Below are 17,296 nucleotides of genomic sequence, written 5' to 3'. Positions count from 1 at the left end.
CTCTGCTCCACAAAGGAAGCATGCCTGCAAGCTAGCTTTCCACTAGCTGAGTTGTTATGGCCGTGAGAAAGAAGCAGCATTGTTAAGTCAGGACGTTCCGTCAATACCGCACTACCACCCCTGGAGACACAAACACGGAAGACTGCACCTTGGCCCTTGCGTCCCACGAGCTTCCGACAAACAAGTCTAGTGAGGATATTCGTAACTCCATGTGCAGGCAGTGTGGAACTGGGAAGCACCGCGTGTCAGCTCACCTCGCAGGAGGAAGTTCCCCAGAGAGACAGCTTTCAACAAGGTACCCGGGTTTGGAAGTTAGTATGCAGCTCCCTTCCGAGGGAGGAATTGCTCAGAAGTCGCTGGATTGAGCTAAGAGTTCACTTGCTGCTCACAAAGCTCGCGTCCCGTATCGAACGAAATCCTTTGGAAGCGAAGGGTACAGGCGGTCAACGTGGGGGAGGTACAAACCATAAGCTCAATCCAAAGGAGCGTGCATGCCTTGGAGGCAGCCGTCTGCTAGGCGCGAAACTGACAAGGCAGACACTTGGTTCTCACTTCGCTACTGTCCCGCATACAACGAAATGCTGTGGCAGCAAACCGTACAGGCAGTCAGGATGGCCGAGGTAAAGGCCATGAGCTCAGCTCTCAAACTGTGTATGCTTTGCAGGCCGATGTCTGCTAGGCACTTATTCAGGGGAGCTAGACCCGAGCTACTCTCAAACTGAACCAGGACGTTGGCAATCGCTGTACTGAACTCAGATACACGAGAGTGCAGGCCTGTCACTTCCACAAGATTTTCACAAAACCCCTTCCGGCACCCAACGTAATTATGCTACGACCTACGTCTACAGGCAGTCAGGATGCGGGAGGGTTCTGCCCTGACCTCAGCTCTCACAAGGAAGCATGCCTAGAAGCCAGCTTTCAACCAGCTGCCTTCTTATGGCAGTGAGAACGCAGCAGTATTCTGAGTCAGGAGGTTCCACGATTACCACTCTCCTGCACCTGGACATACCCCCCAGGTCTGCATTGTTCCACTTGTGTCTCAGAAGCCTCTGACAAACGTCTATGGTGAAGATGTTGGAAACTCATTCTGCAGGCAGTGTGGAACTGTGAGGGACTGAGTGTGAGCTCAACTCTCAGAAGTAAGTTGCCTTTGGACAGGGCGTTCAGCTAGCTTCTCACCTATGGAACTCAGTATGTAGCACCAGTCTCAGACAGAAATTACTAGGAAATCGCTGGATTGAGCTTGGAGGCACTTGTCTTGTGTGCCGGGACATTCCGCTTACCTCTCACAACACTTCAGTCACGCATCGAGCCTAGGCCTGTTTGCAGCGAAGTGTGCCTGCAGGCAGGATGTGGGAAGTACAGGCCATAAGCTCAACACTCAAAAGTGTGTACGCCTGGGAGGCAGATGTCTGCTATCCACTCGTACATGGGAGGTAGAAACTAGCTACACTCTGATAGAAGAAGGCCGTTGGAAATCGCTGTATTCAACTCAGGTACGCGTGAGTTCAGGCCCAACGCTTCCACATGCTTTCCTCACCACGTCTCCCAGCACCTACCATAAGGATGTTAGCCTCTACGTCTACAGTCTGGCAGGATGCGGGAGGGTCCTGCCCTGAGCTCTGCTCCACAAAGGAAGCATGCCTGCAAGCTAGCTTTCCACTAGCTGAGTTGTTATGGCCGTGAGAAAGAAGCAGCATTGTTAAGTCAGGACGTTCCGTCAATACCGCACTACCACCCCTGGAGACACAAACACGGAAGACTGCACCTTGGCCCTTGCGTCCCACGAGCTTCCGACAAACAAGTCTAGTGAGGATATTCGTAACTCCATGTGCAGGCAGTGTGGAACTGGGAAGCACCGCGTGTCAGCTCACCTCGCAGGAGGAAGTTCCCCAGAGAGACAGCTTTCAACAAGGTACCCGGGTTTGGAAGTTAGTATGCAGCTCCCTTCCGAGGGAGGAATTGCTCAGAAGTCGCTGGATTGAGCTAAGAGTTCACTTGCTGCTCACAAAGCTCGCGTCCCGTATCGAACGAAATCCTTTGGAAGCGAAGGGTACAGGCGGTCAACGTGGGGGAGGTACAAACCATAAGCTCAATCCAAAGGAGCGTGCATGCCTTGGAGGCAGCCGTCTGCTAGGCGCGAAACTGACAAGGCAGACACTTGGTTCTCACTTCGCTACTGTCCCGCATACAACGAAATGCTGTGGCAGCAAACCGTACAGGCAGTCAGGATGGCCGAGGTAAAGGCCATGAGCTCAGCTCTCAAACTGTGTATGCTTTGCAGGCCGATGTCTGCTAGGCACTTATTCAGGGGAGCTAGACCCGAGCTACTCTCAAACTGAACCAGGACGTTGGCAATCGCTGTACTGAACTCAGATACACGAGAGTGCAGGCCTGTCACTTCCACAAGATTTTCACAAAACCCCTTCCGGCACCCAACGTAATTATGCTACGACCTACGTCTACAGGCAGTCAGGATGCGGGAGGGTTCTGCCCTGACCTCAGCTCTCACAAGGAAGCATGCCTAGAAGCCAGCTTTCAACCAGCTGCCTTCTTATGGCAGTGAGAACGCAGCAGTATTCTGAGTCAGGAGGTTCCACGATTACCACTCTCCTGCACCTGGACATACCCCCCAGGTCTGCATTGTTCCACTTGTGTCTCAGAAGCCTCTGACAAACGTCTATGGTGAAGATGTTGGAAACTCATTCTGCAGGCAGTGTGGAACTGTGAGGGACTGAGTGTGAGCTCAACTCTCAGAAGTAAGTTGCCTTTGGACAGGGCGTTCAGCTAGCTTCTCACCTATGGAACTCAGTATGTAGCACCAGTCTCAGACAGAAATTACTAGGAAATCGCTGGATTGAGCTTGGAGGCACTTGTCTTGTGTGCCGGGACATTCCGCTTACCTCTCACAACACTTCAGTCACGCATCGAGCCTAGGCCTGTTTGCAGCGAAGTGTACCTGCAGGCAGGATGTGGGAAGTACAGGCCATAAGCTCAACACTCAAAAGTGTGTACGCCTGGGAGGCAGATGTCTGCTATCCACTCGTACATGGGAGGTAGAAACTAGCTACACTCTGATAGAAGAAGGCCGTTGGAAATCGCTGTATTCAACTCAGGTACGCGTGAGTTCAGGCCCAACGCTTCCACATGCTTTCCTCACCACGTCTCCCAGCACCTACCATAAGGATGTTAGCCTCTACGTCTACAGTCTGGCAGGATGCGGGAGGGTCCTGCCCTGAGCTCTGCTCCCCAAAGGAAGCATGCCTGCAAGCTAGCTTTCCACTAGCTGAGTTGTTATGGCCGTGAGAAAGAAGCAGCATTGTTAAGTCAGGACGTTCCGTCAATACCGATCTACCACCCCTGGAGACACAAACACTGAAGACTGCACCTTGGCCCTTGCGTCCCACGAGCTTCCGACAAACAAGTCTAGTGAGGATATTCGTAACTCCATGTGCAGGCAGTGTGGAACTGGGAAGCACCGCGTGTCAGCTCACCTCGCAGGAGGAAGTTCCCCAGAGAGACAGCTTTCAACAAGGTACCCGGGTTTGGAAGTTAGTATGCAGCTCCCTTCCGAGGGAGGAATTGCTCAGAAGTCGCTGGATTGAGCTAAGCGTTCACTTGCCGCTCACAAAGCTCGCGTCCCGTATCGAACGAAATCCTTTGGAAGCGAAGCGTACAGGCGGTCAACGTGGGGGAGGTACAAACCATAAGCTCAATCCAAAGGAGCGTGCATGCCTTGGAGGCAGCCGTCTGCTAGGGGCGAAACTGACAAGGCAGACACTTGGTTCTCACTTCGCTACTGTCCCGCATACAACGAAATGCTGTGGCAGCAGACCGTACAGGCAGTCAGGATGGCCGAGGTAAAGGCCATGAGCTCAGCTCTCAAACTGTGTATGCTTTGCAGGCCGATGTCTGCTAGGCACTTATTCAGGGGAGCTAGACCTGAGCTACTCTCAAACTGAACCAGGACGTTGGCAATCGCTGTACTGAACTCAGATACACGAGAGTGCAGGCCTGTCACTTCCACAAGATTTTCACAAAACCCCTTCCGGCACCCAACGTAATTATGCTACGACCTACGTCTACAGGCAGTCAGGATGCGGGAGGGTTCTGCCCTGACCTCAGCTCTCACAAGGAAGCATGCCTAGAAGCCAGCTTTCAACCAGCTGCCTTCTTATGGCAGTGAGAACGCAGCAGTATTCTGAGTCAGGAGGTTCCACGATTACCACTCTCCTGCACCTGGACATACCCCCAGGTCTGCATTGTTCCACTTGTGTCTCAGAAGCCTCTGACAAACGTCTATGGTGAAGATGTTGGAAACTCACTCTGCAGGCAGTGTGGAACTGTGAGGGACTGAGTGTGAGCTCAACTCTCAGAAGTAAGTTGCCTTTGGACAGGGCGTTCAGCTAGCTTCTCACCTATGGAACTCAGTATGTAGCACCAGTCTCAGACAGAAATTACTAGGAAATCGCTGGATTGAGCTTGGAGGCACTTGTCTTGTGTGCCGGGACATTCCGCTTACCTCTCACAACACTTCAGTCACGCATCGAGCCTAGGCCTGTTTGCAGCGAAGTGTACCTGCAGGCAGGATGTGGGAAGTACAGGCCATAAGCTCAACACTCAAAAGTGTGTACGCCTGGGAGGCAGATGTCTGCTATCCACTCGTACATGGGAGGTAGAAACTAGCTACACTCTGATAGAAGAAGGCCGTTGGAAATCGCTGTATTCAACTCAGGTACGCGTGAGTTCAGGCCCAACGCTTCCACATGCTTTCCTCACCACGTCTCCCAGCACCTACCATAAGGATGTTAGCCTCTACGTCTACAGTCTGGCAGGATGCGGGAGGGTCCTGCCCTGAGCTCTGCTCCCCAAAGGAAGCATGCCTGCAAGCTAGCTTTCCACTAGCTGAGTTGTTATGGCCGTGAGAAAGAAGCAGCATTGTTAAGTCAGGACGTTCCGTCAATACCGCCCTACCACCCCTGGAGACACAAACTCTGAAGACTGCACCTTGGCCCTTGCGTCCCACGAGCTTCCGACAAACAAGTCTAGTGAGGATATTCGTAACTCCATGTGCAGGCAGTGTGGAACTGGGAAGCACCGCGTGTCAGCTCACCTCGCAGGAGGAAGTTCCCCAGAGAGACAGCTTTCAACAAGGTACCCGGGTTTGGAAGTTAGTATGCAGCTCCCTTCCGAGGGAGGAATTGCTCAGAAGTCGCTGGATTGAGCTAAGAGTTCACTTGCCGCTCACAAAGCTCGCGTCCCGTATCGAACGAAATCCTTTGGAAGCGAAGCGTACAGGCGGTCAACGTGGGGGAGGTACAAACCATAAGCTCAATCCAAAGGAGCGTGCATGCCTTGGAGGCAGCCGTCTGCTAGGCGCGAAACTGACAAGGCAGACACTTGGTTCTCACTTCGCTACTGTCCCGCATACAACGAAATGCTGTGGCAGCAGACCGTACAGGCAGTCAGGATGGCCGAGGTAAAGGCCATGAGCTCAGCTCTCAAACTGTGTATGCTTTGCAGGCCGATGTCTGCTAGGCACTTATTCAGGGGAGCTAGACCCGAGCTACTCTCAAACTGAACCAGGACATTGGCAATCGCTGTACTGAACTCAGATACACGAGAGTGCAGGCCTGTCACTTCCACAAGATTTTCACAAAACCCCTTCCGGCACCCAACGTAATTATGCTACGACCTACGTCTACAGGCAGTCAGGATGCGGGAGGGTTCTGCCCTGACCTCAGCTCTCACAAGGAAGCATGCCTAGAAGCCAGCTTTCAACCAGCTGCCTTCTTATGGCAGTGAGAACGCAGCAGTATTCTGAGTCAGGAGGTTCCACGATTACCACTCTCCTGCACCTGGACATACCCCCCAGGTCTGCATTGTTCCACTTGTGTCTCAGAAGCCTCTGACAAACGTCTATGGTGAAGATGTTGGAAACTCACTCTGCAGGCAGTGTGGAACTGTGAGGGACTGAGTGTGAGCTCAACTCTCAGAAGTAAGTTGCCTTTGGACAGGGCGTTCAGCTAGCTTCTCACCTATGGAACTCAGTATGTAGCACCAGTCTCAGACAGAAATTACTAGGAAATCGCTGGATTGAGCTTGGAGGCACTTGTCTTGTGTGCCGGGACATTCCGCTTACCTCTCACAACACTTCAGTCACGCATCGAGCCTAGGCCTGTTTGCAGCGAAGTGTACCTGCAGGCAGGATGTGGGAAGTACAGGCCATAAGCTCAACACTCAAAAGTGTGTACGCCTGGGAGGCAGATGTCTGCTATCCACTCGTACATGGGAGGTAGAAACTAGCTACACTCTGATAGAAGAAGGCCGTTGGAAATCGCTGTATTCAACTCAGGTACGCGTGAGTTCAGGCCCAACGCTTCCACATGCTTTCCTCACCACGTCTCCCAGCACCTACCATAAGGATGTTAGCCTCTACGTCTACAGTCTGGCAGGATGCGGGAGGGTCCTGCCCTGAGCTCTGCTCCCCAAAGGAAGCATGCCTGCAAGCTAGCTTTCCACTAGCTGAGTTGTTATGGCCGTGAGAAAGAAGCAGCATTGTTAAGTCAGGACGTTCCGTCAATACCGCCCTACCACCCCTGGAGACACAAACTCTGAAGACTGCACCTTGGCCCTTGCGTCCCACGAGCTTCCGACAAACAAGTCTAGTGAGGATATTCGTAACTCCATGTGCAGGCAGTGTGGAACTGGGAAGCACCGCGTGTCAGCTCACCTGGCAGGAGGAAGTTCCCCAGAGAGACAGCTTTCAACAAGGTACCCGGGTTTGGAAGTTAGTATGCAGCTCCCTTCCGAGGGAGGAATTGCTCAGAAGTCGCTGGATTGAGCTAAGAGTTCACTTGCCGCTCACAAAGCTCGCGTCCCGTATCGAACGAAATCCTTTGGAAGCGAAGCGTACAGGCGGTCAACGTGGGGGAGGTACAAACCATAAGCTCAATCCAAAGGAGCGTGCATGCCTTGGAGGCAGCCGTCTGCTAGGCGCGAAACTGACAAGGCAGACACTTGGTTCTCACTTCGCTACTGTCCCGCATACAACGAAATGCTGTGGCAGCAGACCGTACAGGCAGTCAGGATGGCCGAGGTAAAGGCCATGAGCTCAGCTCTCAAACTGTGTATGCTTTGCAGGCCGATGTCTGCTAGGCACTTATTCAGGGGAGCTAGACCCGAGCTACTCTCAAACTGAACCAGGACGTTGGCAATCGCTGTACTGAACTCAGATACACGAGAGTGCAGGCCTGTCACTTCCACAAGATTTTCACAAAACCCCTTCCGGCACCCAACGTAATTATGCTACGACCTACGTCTACAGGCAGTCAGGATGCGGGAGGGTTCTGCCCTGACCTCAGCTCTCACAAGGAAGCATGCCTAGAAGCCAGCTTTCAACCAGCTGCCTTCTTATGGCAGTGAGAACGCAGCAGTATTCTGAGTCAGGAGGTTCCACGATTACCACTCTCCTGCACCTGGACATACCCCCCAGGTCTGCATTGTTCCACTTGTGTCTCAGAAGCCTCTGACAAACGTCTATGGTGAAGATGTTGGAAACTCACTCTGCAGGCAGTGTGGAACTGTGAGGGACTGAGTGTGAGCTCAACTCTCAGAAGTAAGTTGCCTTTGGACAGGGCGTTCAGCTAGCTTCTCACCTATGGAACTCAGTATGTAGCACCAGTCTCAGACAGAAATTACTAGGAAATCGCTGGATTGAGCTTGGAGGCACTTGTCTTGTGTGCCGGGACATTCCGCTTACCTCTCACAACACTTCAGTCACGCATCGAGCCTAGGCCTGTTTGCAGCGAAGTGTACCTGCAGGCAGGATGTGGGAAGTACAGGCCATAAGCTCAACACTCAAAAGTGTGTACGCCTGGGAGGCAGATGTCTGCTATCCACTCGTACATGGGAGGTAGAAACTAGCTACACTCTGATAGAAGAAGGCCGTTGGAAATCGCTGTATTCAACTCAGGTACGCGTGAGTTCAGGCCCAACGCTTCCACATGCTTTCCTCACCACGTCTCCCAGCACCTACCATAAGGATGTTAGCCTCTACGTCTACAGTCTGGCAGGATGCGGGAGGGTCCTGCCCTGAGCTCTGCTCCCCAAAGGAAGCATGCCTGCAAGCTAGCTTTCCACTAGCTGAGTTGTTATGGCCGTGAGAAAGAAGCAGCATTGTTAAGTCAGGACGTTCCGTCAATACCGCCCTACCAACCCTGGAGACACAAACTCTGAAGACTGCACCTTGGCCCTTGCGTCCCACGAGCTTCCGACAAACAAGTCTAGTGAGGATATTCGTAACTCCATGTGCAGGCAGTGTGGAACTGGGAAGCACCGCGTGTCAGCTCACCTCGCAGGAGGAAGTTCCCCAGAGAGACAGCTTTCAACAAGGTACCCGGGTTTGGAAGTTAGTATGCAGCTCCCTCCCGAGGGAGGAATTGCTCAGAAGTCGCTGGATTGAGCTAAGAGTTCACTTGCCGCTCACAAAGCTCGCGTCCCGTATCGAACGAAATCCTTTGGAAGCGAAGCGTACAGGCGGTCAACGTGGGGGAGGTACAAACCATAAGCTCAATCCAAAGGAGCGTGCATGCCTTGGAGGCAGCCGTCTGCTAGGCGCGAAACTGACAAGGCAGACACTTGGTTCTCACTTCGCTACTGTCCCGCATACAACGAAATGCTGTGGCAGCAGACCGTACAGGCAGTCAGGATGGCCGAGGTAAAGGCCATGAGCTCAGCTCTCAAACTGTGTATGCTTTGCAGGCCGATGTCTGCTAGGCACTTATTCAGGGGAGCTAGACCCGAGCTACTCTCAAACTGAACCAGGACGTTGGCAATCGCTGTCCTGAACTCAGATACACGAGAGTGCAGGCCTGTCACTTCCACAAGATTTTCACAAAACCCCTTCCGGCACCCAACGTAATTATGCTACGACCTACGTCTACAGGCAGTCAGGATGCGGGAGGGTTCTGCCCTGACCTCAGCTCTCACAAGGAAGCATGCCTAGAAGCCAGCTTTCAACCAGCTGCCTTCTTATGGCAGTGAGAACGCAGCAGTATTCTGAGTCAGGAGGTTCCACGATTACCACTCTCCTGCACCTGGACATACCCCCCAGGTCTGCATTGTTCCACTTGTGTCTCAGAAGCCTCTGACAAACGTCTATGGTGAAGATGTTGGAAACTCACTCTGCAGGCAGTGTGGAACTGTGAGGGACTGAGTGTGAGCTCAACTCTCAGAAGTAAGTTGCCTTTGGACAGGGCGTTCAGCTAGCTTCTCACCTATGGAACTCAGTATGTAGCACCAGTCTCAGACAGAAATTACTAGGAAATCGCTGGATTGAGCTTGGAGGCACTTGTCTTGTGTGCCGGGACATTCCGCTTACCTCTCACAACACTTCAGTCACGCATCGAGCCTAGGCCTGTTTGCAGCGAAGTGTACCTGCAGGCAGGATGTGGGAAGTACAGGCCATAAGCTCAACACTCAAAAGTGTGTACGCCTGGGAGGCAGATGTCTGCTATCCACTCGTACATGGGAGGTAGAAACTAGCTACACTCTGATAGAAGAAGGCCGTTGGACATCGCTGTATTCAACTCAGGTACGCGTGAGTTCAGGCCCAACGCTTCCACATGCTTTCCTCACCACGTCTCCCAGCACCTACCATAAGGATGTTAGCCTCTACGTCTACAGTCTGGCAGGATGCGGGAGGGTCCTGCCCTGAGCTCTGCTCCCCAAAGGAAGCATGCCTGCAAGCTAGCTTTCCACTAGCTGAGTTGTTATGGCCGTGAGAAAGAAGCAGCATTGTTAAGTCAGGACGTTCCGTCAATACCGCTCTACCACCCCTGGAGACACAAACACTGAAGACTGCACCTTGGCCCTTGCGTCCCACGAGCTTCCGACAAACAAGTCTAGTGAGGATATTCGTAACTCCATGTGCAGGCAGTGTGGAACTGGGAAGCACCGCGTGTCAGCTCACCTCGCAGGAGGAAGTTCCCCAGAGAGACAGCTTTCAACAAGGTACCCGGGTTTGGAAGTTAGTATGCAGCTCCCTTCCGAGGGAGGAATTGCTCAGAAGTCGCTGGATTGAGCTAAGAGTTCACTTGCCGCTCACAAAGCTCGCGTCCCGTATCGAACGAAATCCTTTGGAAGGAAGCGTACAGGCGGTCAACGTGGGGGAGGTACAAACCATAAGCTCAATCCAAAGGAGCGTGCATGCCTTGGAGGCAGCCGTCTGCTAGGCGCGAAACTGACAAGGCAGACACTTGGTTCTCACTTCGCTACTGTCCCGCATACAACGAAATGCTGTGGCAGCAGACCGTACAGGCAGTCAGGATGGCCGAGGTAAAGGCCATGAGCTCAGCTCTCAAACTGTGTATGCTTTGCAGGCCGATGTCTGCTAGGCACTTATTCAGGGGAGCTAGACCCGAGCTACTCTCAAACTGAACCAGGACGTTGGCAATCGCTGTACTGAACTCAGATACACGAGAGTGCAGGCCTGTCACTTCCACAAGATTTTCACAAAACCCCTTCCGGCACCCAACGTAATTATGCTACGACCTACGTCTACAGGCAGTCAGGATGCGGGAGGGTTCTGCCCTGACCTCAGCTCTCACAAGGAAGCATGCCTAGAAGCCAGCTTTCAACCAGCTGCCTTCTTATGGCAGTGAGAACGCAGCAGTATTCTGAGTCAGGAGGTTCCACGATTACCACTCTCCTGCACCTGGACATACCCCCCAGGTCTCATTGTTCCACTTGTGTCTCAGAAGCCTCTGACAAACGTCTATGGTGAAGATGTTGGAAACTCACTCTGCAGGCAGAGTGGAACTGTGAGGGACTGAGTGTGAGCTCAACTCTCAGAAGTAAGTTGCCTTTGGACAGGGCGTTCAGCTAGCTTCTCACCTATGGAACTCAGTATGTAGCACCAGTCTCAGACAGAAATTACTAGGAAATCGCTGGATTGAGCTTGGAGGCACTTGTCTTGTGTGCCGGGACATTCCGCTTACCTCTCACAACACTTCAGTCACGCATCGAGCCTAGGCCTGTTTGCAGCGAAGTGTACCTGCAGGCAGGATGTGGGAAGTACAGGCCATAAGCTCAACACTCAAAAGTGTGTACGCCTGGGAGGCAGATGTCTGCTATCCACTCGTACATGGGAGGTAGAAACTAGCTACACTCTGATAGAAGAAGGCCGTTGGAAATCGCTGTATTCAACTCAGGTACACGTGAGTTCAGGCCCAACGCTTCCACATGCTTTCCTCACCACGTCTCCCAGCACCTACCATAAGGATGTTAGCCTCTACGTCTACAGTCTGGCAGGATGCGGGAGGGTCCTGCCCTGAGCTCTGCTCCCCAAAGGAAGCATGCCTGCAAGCTAGCTTTCCACTAGCTGAGTTGTTATGGCCGTGAGAAAGAAGCAGCATTGTTAAGTCAGGACGTTCCGTCAATACCGCCCTACCACCCCTGGAGAAACAAACACGGAAGACTGCACCTTGGCCCTTGCGTCCCACGAGCTTCCGACAAACAAGTCTAGTGAGGATATTCGTAACTCCATGTGCAGGCAGTGTGGAACTGGGAAGCACCGCGTGTCAGCTCACCTGGCAGGAGGAAGTTCCCCAGAGAGACAGCTTTCAACAAGGTACCCGGGTTTGGAAGTTAGTATGCAGCTCCCTTCCAAGGGAGGAATTGCTCAGAAGTCGCTGGATTGAGCTAAGAGTTCACTTGCCGCTCACAAAGCTCGCGTCCCGTATCGAACGAAATCCTTTGGAAGCGAAGCGTACAGGCGGTCAACGTGGGGGAGGTACAAACCATAAGCTCAATCCAAAGGAGCGTGCATGCCTTGGAGGCAGCCGTCTGCTAGGCGCGAAACTGACAAGGCAGACACTTGGTTCTCACTTCGCTACTGTCCCGCATACAACGAAATGCTGTGGCAGCAGACCGTACAGGCAGTCAGGATGGCCGAGGTAAAGGCCATGAGCTCAGCTCTCAAACTGTGTATGCTTTGCAGGCCGATGTCTGCTAGGCACTTATTCAGGGGAGCTAGACCCGAGCTACTCTCAAACTGAACCAGGACGTTGGCAATCGCTGTACTGAACTCAGATACACGAGAGTGCAGGCCTGTCACTTCCACAAGATTTTCACAAAACCCCTTCCGGCACCCAACGTAATTATGCTACGACCTACGTCTACAGGCAGTCAGGATGCGGGAGGGTTCTGCCCTGACCTCAGCTCTCACAAGGAAGCATGCCTAGAAGCCAGCTTTCAACCAGCTGCCTTCTTATGGCAGTGAGAACGCAGCAGTATTCTGAGTCAGGAGGTTCCACGATTACCACTCTCCTGCACCTGGACATACCCCCCAGGTCTGCATTGTTCCACTTGTGTCTCAGAAGCCTCTGACAAACGTCTATGGTGAAGATGTTGGAAACTCACTCTGCAGGCAGTGTGGAACTGTGAGGGACTGAGTGTGAGCTCAACTCTCAGAAGTAAGTTGCCTTTGGACAGGGCGTTCAGCTAGCTTCTCACCTATGGAACTCAGTATGTAGCACCAGTCTCAGACAGAAATTACTAGGAAATCGCTGGATTGAGCTTGGAGGCACTTGTCTTGTGTGCCGGGACATTCCGCTTACCTCTCACAACACTTCAGTCACGCATCGAGCCTAGGCCTGTTTGCAGCGAAGTGTACCTGCAGGCAGGATGTGGGAAGTACAGGCCATAAGCTCAACACTCAAAAGTGTGTACGCCTGGGAGGCAGATGTCTGCTATCCACTCGTACATGGGAGGTAGAAACTAGCTACACTCTGATAGAAGAAGGCCGTTGGACATCGCTGTATTCAACTCAGGTACGCGTGAGTTCAGGCCCAACGCTTCCACATGCTTTCCTCACCACGTCTCCCAGCACCTACCATAAGGATGTTAGCCTCTACGTCTACAGTCTGGCAGGATGCGGGAGGGTCCTGCCCTGAGCTCTGCTCCCCAAAGGAAGCATGCCTGCAAGCTAGCTTTCCACTAGCTGAGTTGTTATGGCCGTGAGAAAGAAGCAGCATTGTTAAGTCAGGACGTTCCGTCAATACCGATCTACCACCCCTGGAGACACAAACACTGAAGACTGCACCTTGGCCCTTGCGTCCCACGAGCTTCCGACAAACAAGTCTAGTGAGGATATTCGTAACTCCATGTGCAGGCAGTGTGGAACTGGGAAGCACCGCGTGTCAGCTCACCTCGCAGGAGGAAGTTCCCCAGAGAGACAGCTTTCAACAAGGTACCCGGGTTTGGAAGTTAGTATGCAGCTCCCTTCCGAGGGAGGAATTGCTCAGAAGTCGCTGGATTGAGCTAAGAGTTCACTTGCCGCTCACAAAGCTCGCGTCCCGTATCGAACGAAATCCTTTGGAAGCGAAGCGTACAGGCGGTCAACGTGGGGGAGGTACAAACCATAAGCTCAATCCAAAGGAGCGTGCATGCCTTGGAGGCAGCCGTCTGCTAGGCGCGAAACTGACAAGGCAGACACTTGGTTCTCACTTCGCTACTGTCCCGCATACAACGAAATGCTGTGGCAGCAGACCGTACAGGCAGTCAGGATGGCCGAGGTAAAGGCCATGAGCTCAGCTCTCAAACTGTGTATGCTTTGCAGGCCGATGTCTGCTAGGCACTTATTCAGGGGAGCTAGACCCGAGCTACTCTCAAACTGAACCAGGACATTGGCAATCGCTGTACTGAACTCAGATACACGAGAGTGCAGGCCTGTCACTTCCACAAGATTTTCACAAAACCCCTTCCGGCACCCAACGTAATTATGCTACGACCTACGTCTACAGGCAGTCAGGATGCGGGAGGGTTCTGCCCTGACCTCAGCTCTCACAAGGAAGCATGCCTAGAAGCCAGCTTTCAACCAGCTGCCTTCTTATGGCAGTGAGAACGCAGCAGTATTCTGAGTCAGGAGGTTCCACGATTACCACTCTCCTGCACCTGGACATACCCCCCAGGTCTGCATTGTTCCACTTGTGTCTCAGAAGCCTCTGACAAACGTCTATGGTGAAGATGTTGGAAACTCATTCTGCAGGCAGTGTGGAACTGTGAGGGACTGAGTGTGAGCTCAACTCTCAGAAGTAAGTTGCCTTTGGACAGGGCGTTCAGCTAGCTTCTCACCTATGGAACTCAGTATGTAGCACCAGTCTCAGACAGAAATTACTAGGAAATCGCTGGATTGAGCTTGGAGGCACTTGTCTTGTGTGCCGGGACATTCCGCTTACCTCTCACAACACTTCAGTCACGCATCGAGCCTAGGCCTGTTTGCAGCGAAGTGTACCTGCAGGCAGGATGTGGGAAGTACAGGCCATAAGCTCAACACTCAAAAGTGTGTACGCCTGGGAGGCAGATGTCTGCTATCCACTCGTACATGGGAGGTAGAAACTAGCTACACTCTGATAGAAGAAGGCCGTTGGACATCGCTGTATTCAACTCAGGTACGCGTGAGTTCAGGCCCAACGCTTCCACATGCTTTCCTCACCACGTCTCCCAGCACCTACCATAAGGATGTTAGCCTCTACGTCTACAGTCTGGCAGGATGCGGGAGGGTCCTGCCCTGAGCTCTGCTCCCCAAAGGAAGCATGCCTGCAAGCTAGCTTTCCACTAGCTGAGTTGTTATGGCCGTGAGAAAGAAGCAGCATTGTTAAGTCAGGACGTTCCGTCAATACCGCTCTACCACCCCTGGAGACACAAACACTGAAGACTGCACCTTGGCCCTTGCGTCCCACGAGCTTCCGACAAACAAGTCTAGTGAGGATATTCGTAACTCCATGTGCAGGCAGTGTGGAACTGGGAAGCACCGCGTGTCAGCTCACCTCGCAGGAGGAAGTTCCCCAGAGAGACAGCTTTCAACAAGGTACCCGGGTTTGGAAGTTAGTATGCAGCTCCCTTCCGAGGGAGGAATTGCTCAGAAGTCGCTGGATTGAGCTAAGAGTTCACTTGCCGCTCACAAAGCTCGCGTCCCGTATCGAACGAAATCCTTTGGAAGGAAGCGTACAGGCGGTCAACGTGGGGGAGGTACAAACCATAAGCTCAATCCAAAGGAGCGTGCATGCCTTGGAGGCAGCCGTCTGCTAGGCGCGAAACTGACAAGGCAGACACTTGGTTCTCACTTCGCTACTGTCCCGCATACAACGAAATGCTGTGGCAGCAGACCGTACAGGCAGTCAGGATGGCCGAGGTAAAGGCCATGAGCTCAGCTCTCAAACTGTGTATGCTTTGCAGGCCGATGTCTGCTAGGCACTTATTCAGGGGAGCTAGACCCGAGCTACTCTCAAACTGAACCAGGACGTTGGCAATCGCTGTACTGAACTCAGATACACGAGAGTGCAGGCCTGTCACTTCCACAAGATTTTCACAAAACCCCTTCCGGCACCCAACGTAATTATGCTACGACCTACGTCTACAGGCAGTCAGGATGCGGGAGGGTTCTGCCCTGACCTCAGCTCTCACAAGGAAGCATGCCTAGAAGCCAGCTTTCAACCAGCTGCCTTCTTATGGCAGTGAGAACGCAGCAGTATTCTGAGTCAGGAGGTTCCACGATTACCACTCTCCTGCACCTGGACATACCCCCCAGGTCTCATTGTTCCACTTGTGTCTCAGAAGCCTCTGACAAACGTCTATGGTGAAGATGTTGGAAACTCACTCTGCAGGCAGAGTGGAACTGTGAGGGACTGAGTGTGAGCTCAACTCTCAGAAGTAAGTTGCCTTTGGACAGGGCGTTCAGCTAGCTTCTCACCTATGGAACTCAGTATGTAGCACCAGACTCAGACAGAAATTACTAGGAAATCGCTGGATTGAGCTTGGAGGCACTTGTCTTGTGTGCCGGGACATTCCGCTTACCTCTCACAACACTTCAGTCACGCATCGAGCCTAGGCCTGTTTGCAGCGAAGTGTACCTGCAGGCAGGATGTGGGAAGTACAGGCCATAAGCTCAACACTCAAAAGTGTGTACGCCTGGGAGGCAGATGTCTGCTATCCACTCGTACATGGGAGGTAGAAACTAGCTACACTCTGATAGAAGAAGGCCGTTGGAAATCGCTGTATTCAACTCAGGTACGCGTGAGTTCAGGCCCAACGCTTCCACATGCTTTCCTCACCACGTCTCCCAGCACCTACCATAAGGATGTTAGCCTCTACGTCTACAGTCTGGCAGGATGCGGGAGGGTCCTGCCCTGAGCTCTGCTCCCCAAAGGAAGCATGCCTGCAAGCTAGCTTTCCACTAGCTGAGTTGTTATGGCCGTGAGAAAGAAGCAGCATTGTTAAGTCAGGACGTTCCGTCAATACCGCCCTACCACCCCTGGAGAAACAAACACGGAAGACTGCACCTTGGCCCTTGCGTCCCACGAGCTTCCGACAAACAAGTCTAGTGAGGATATTCGTAACTCCATGTGCAGGCAGTGTGGAACTGGGAAGCACCGCGTGTCAGCTCACCTGGCAGGAGGAAGTTCCCCAGAGAGACAGCTTTCAACAAGGTACCCGGGTTTGGAAGTTAGTATGCAGCTCCCTTCCGAGGGAAGAATTGCTCAGAAGTCGCTGGATTGAGCTAAGAGTTCACTTGCCGCTCACAAAGCTCGCGTCCCGTATCGAACGAAATCCTTTGGAAGCGAAGCGTACAGGCGGTCAACGTGGGGGAGGTACAAACCATAAGCTCAATCCAAAGGAGCGTGCATGCCTTGGAGGCAGCCGTCTGCTAGGCGCGAAACTGACAAGGCAGACACTTGGTTCTCACTTCGCTACTGTCCCGCATACAACGAAATGCTGTGGCAGCAGACCGTACAGGCAGTCAGGATGGCCGAGGTAAAGGCCATGAGCTCAGCTCTCAAACTGTGTATGCTTTGCAGGCCGATGTCTGCTAGGCACTTATTCAGGGGAGCTAGACCCGAGCTACTCTCAAACTGAACCAGGACGTTGGCAATCGCTGTACTGAACTCAGATACACGAGAGTGCAGGCCTGTCACTTCCACAAGATTTTCACAAAACCCCTTCCGGCACCCAACGTAATTATGCTACGACCTACGTCTACAGGCAGTCAGGATGCGGGAGGGTTCTGCCCTGACCTCAGCTCTCACAAGGAAGCATGCCTAGAAGCCAGCTTTCAACCAGCTGCCTTCTTATGGCAGTGAGAACGCAGCAGTATTCTGAGTCAGGAGGTTCCACGATTACCACTCTCCTGCACCTGGACATACCCCCCAGGTCTGCATTGTTCCACTTGTGTCTCAGAAGCCTCTGACAAACGTCTATGGTGAAGATGTTGGAAACTCACTCTGCAGGCAGTGTG

The sequence above is a fragment of the Canis aureus genome, chromosome 4 (genome assembly GCF_053574225.1).
Source record: "Canis aureus isolate CA01 chromosome 4, VMU_Caureus_v.1.0, whole genome shotgun sequence".
Lineage (NCBI taxonomy): Eukaryota > Metazoa > Chordata > Mammalia > Carnivora > Canidae > Canis > Canis aureus.
The sequence above is the reverse complement of the archived record's forward strand: the minus strand, read 5'-3'. Positions refer to the sequence as shown.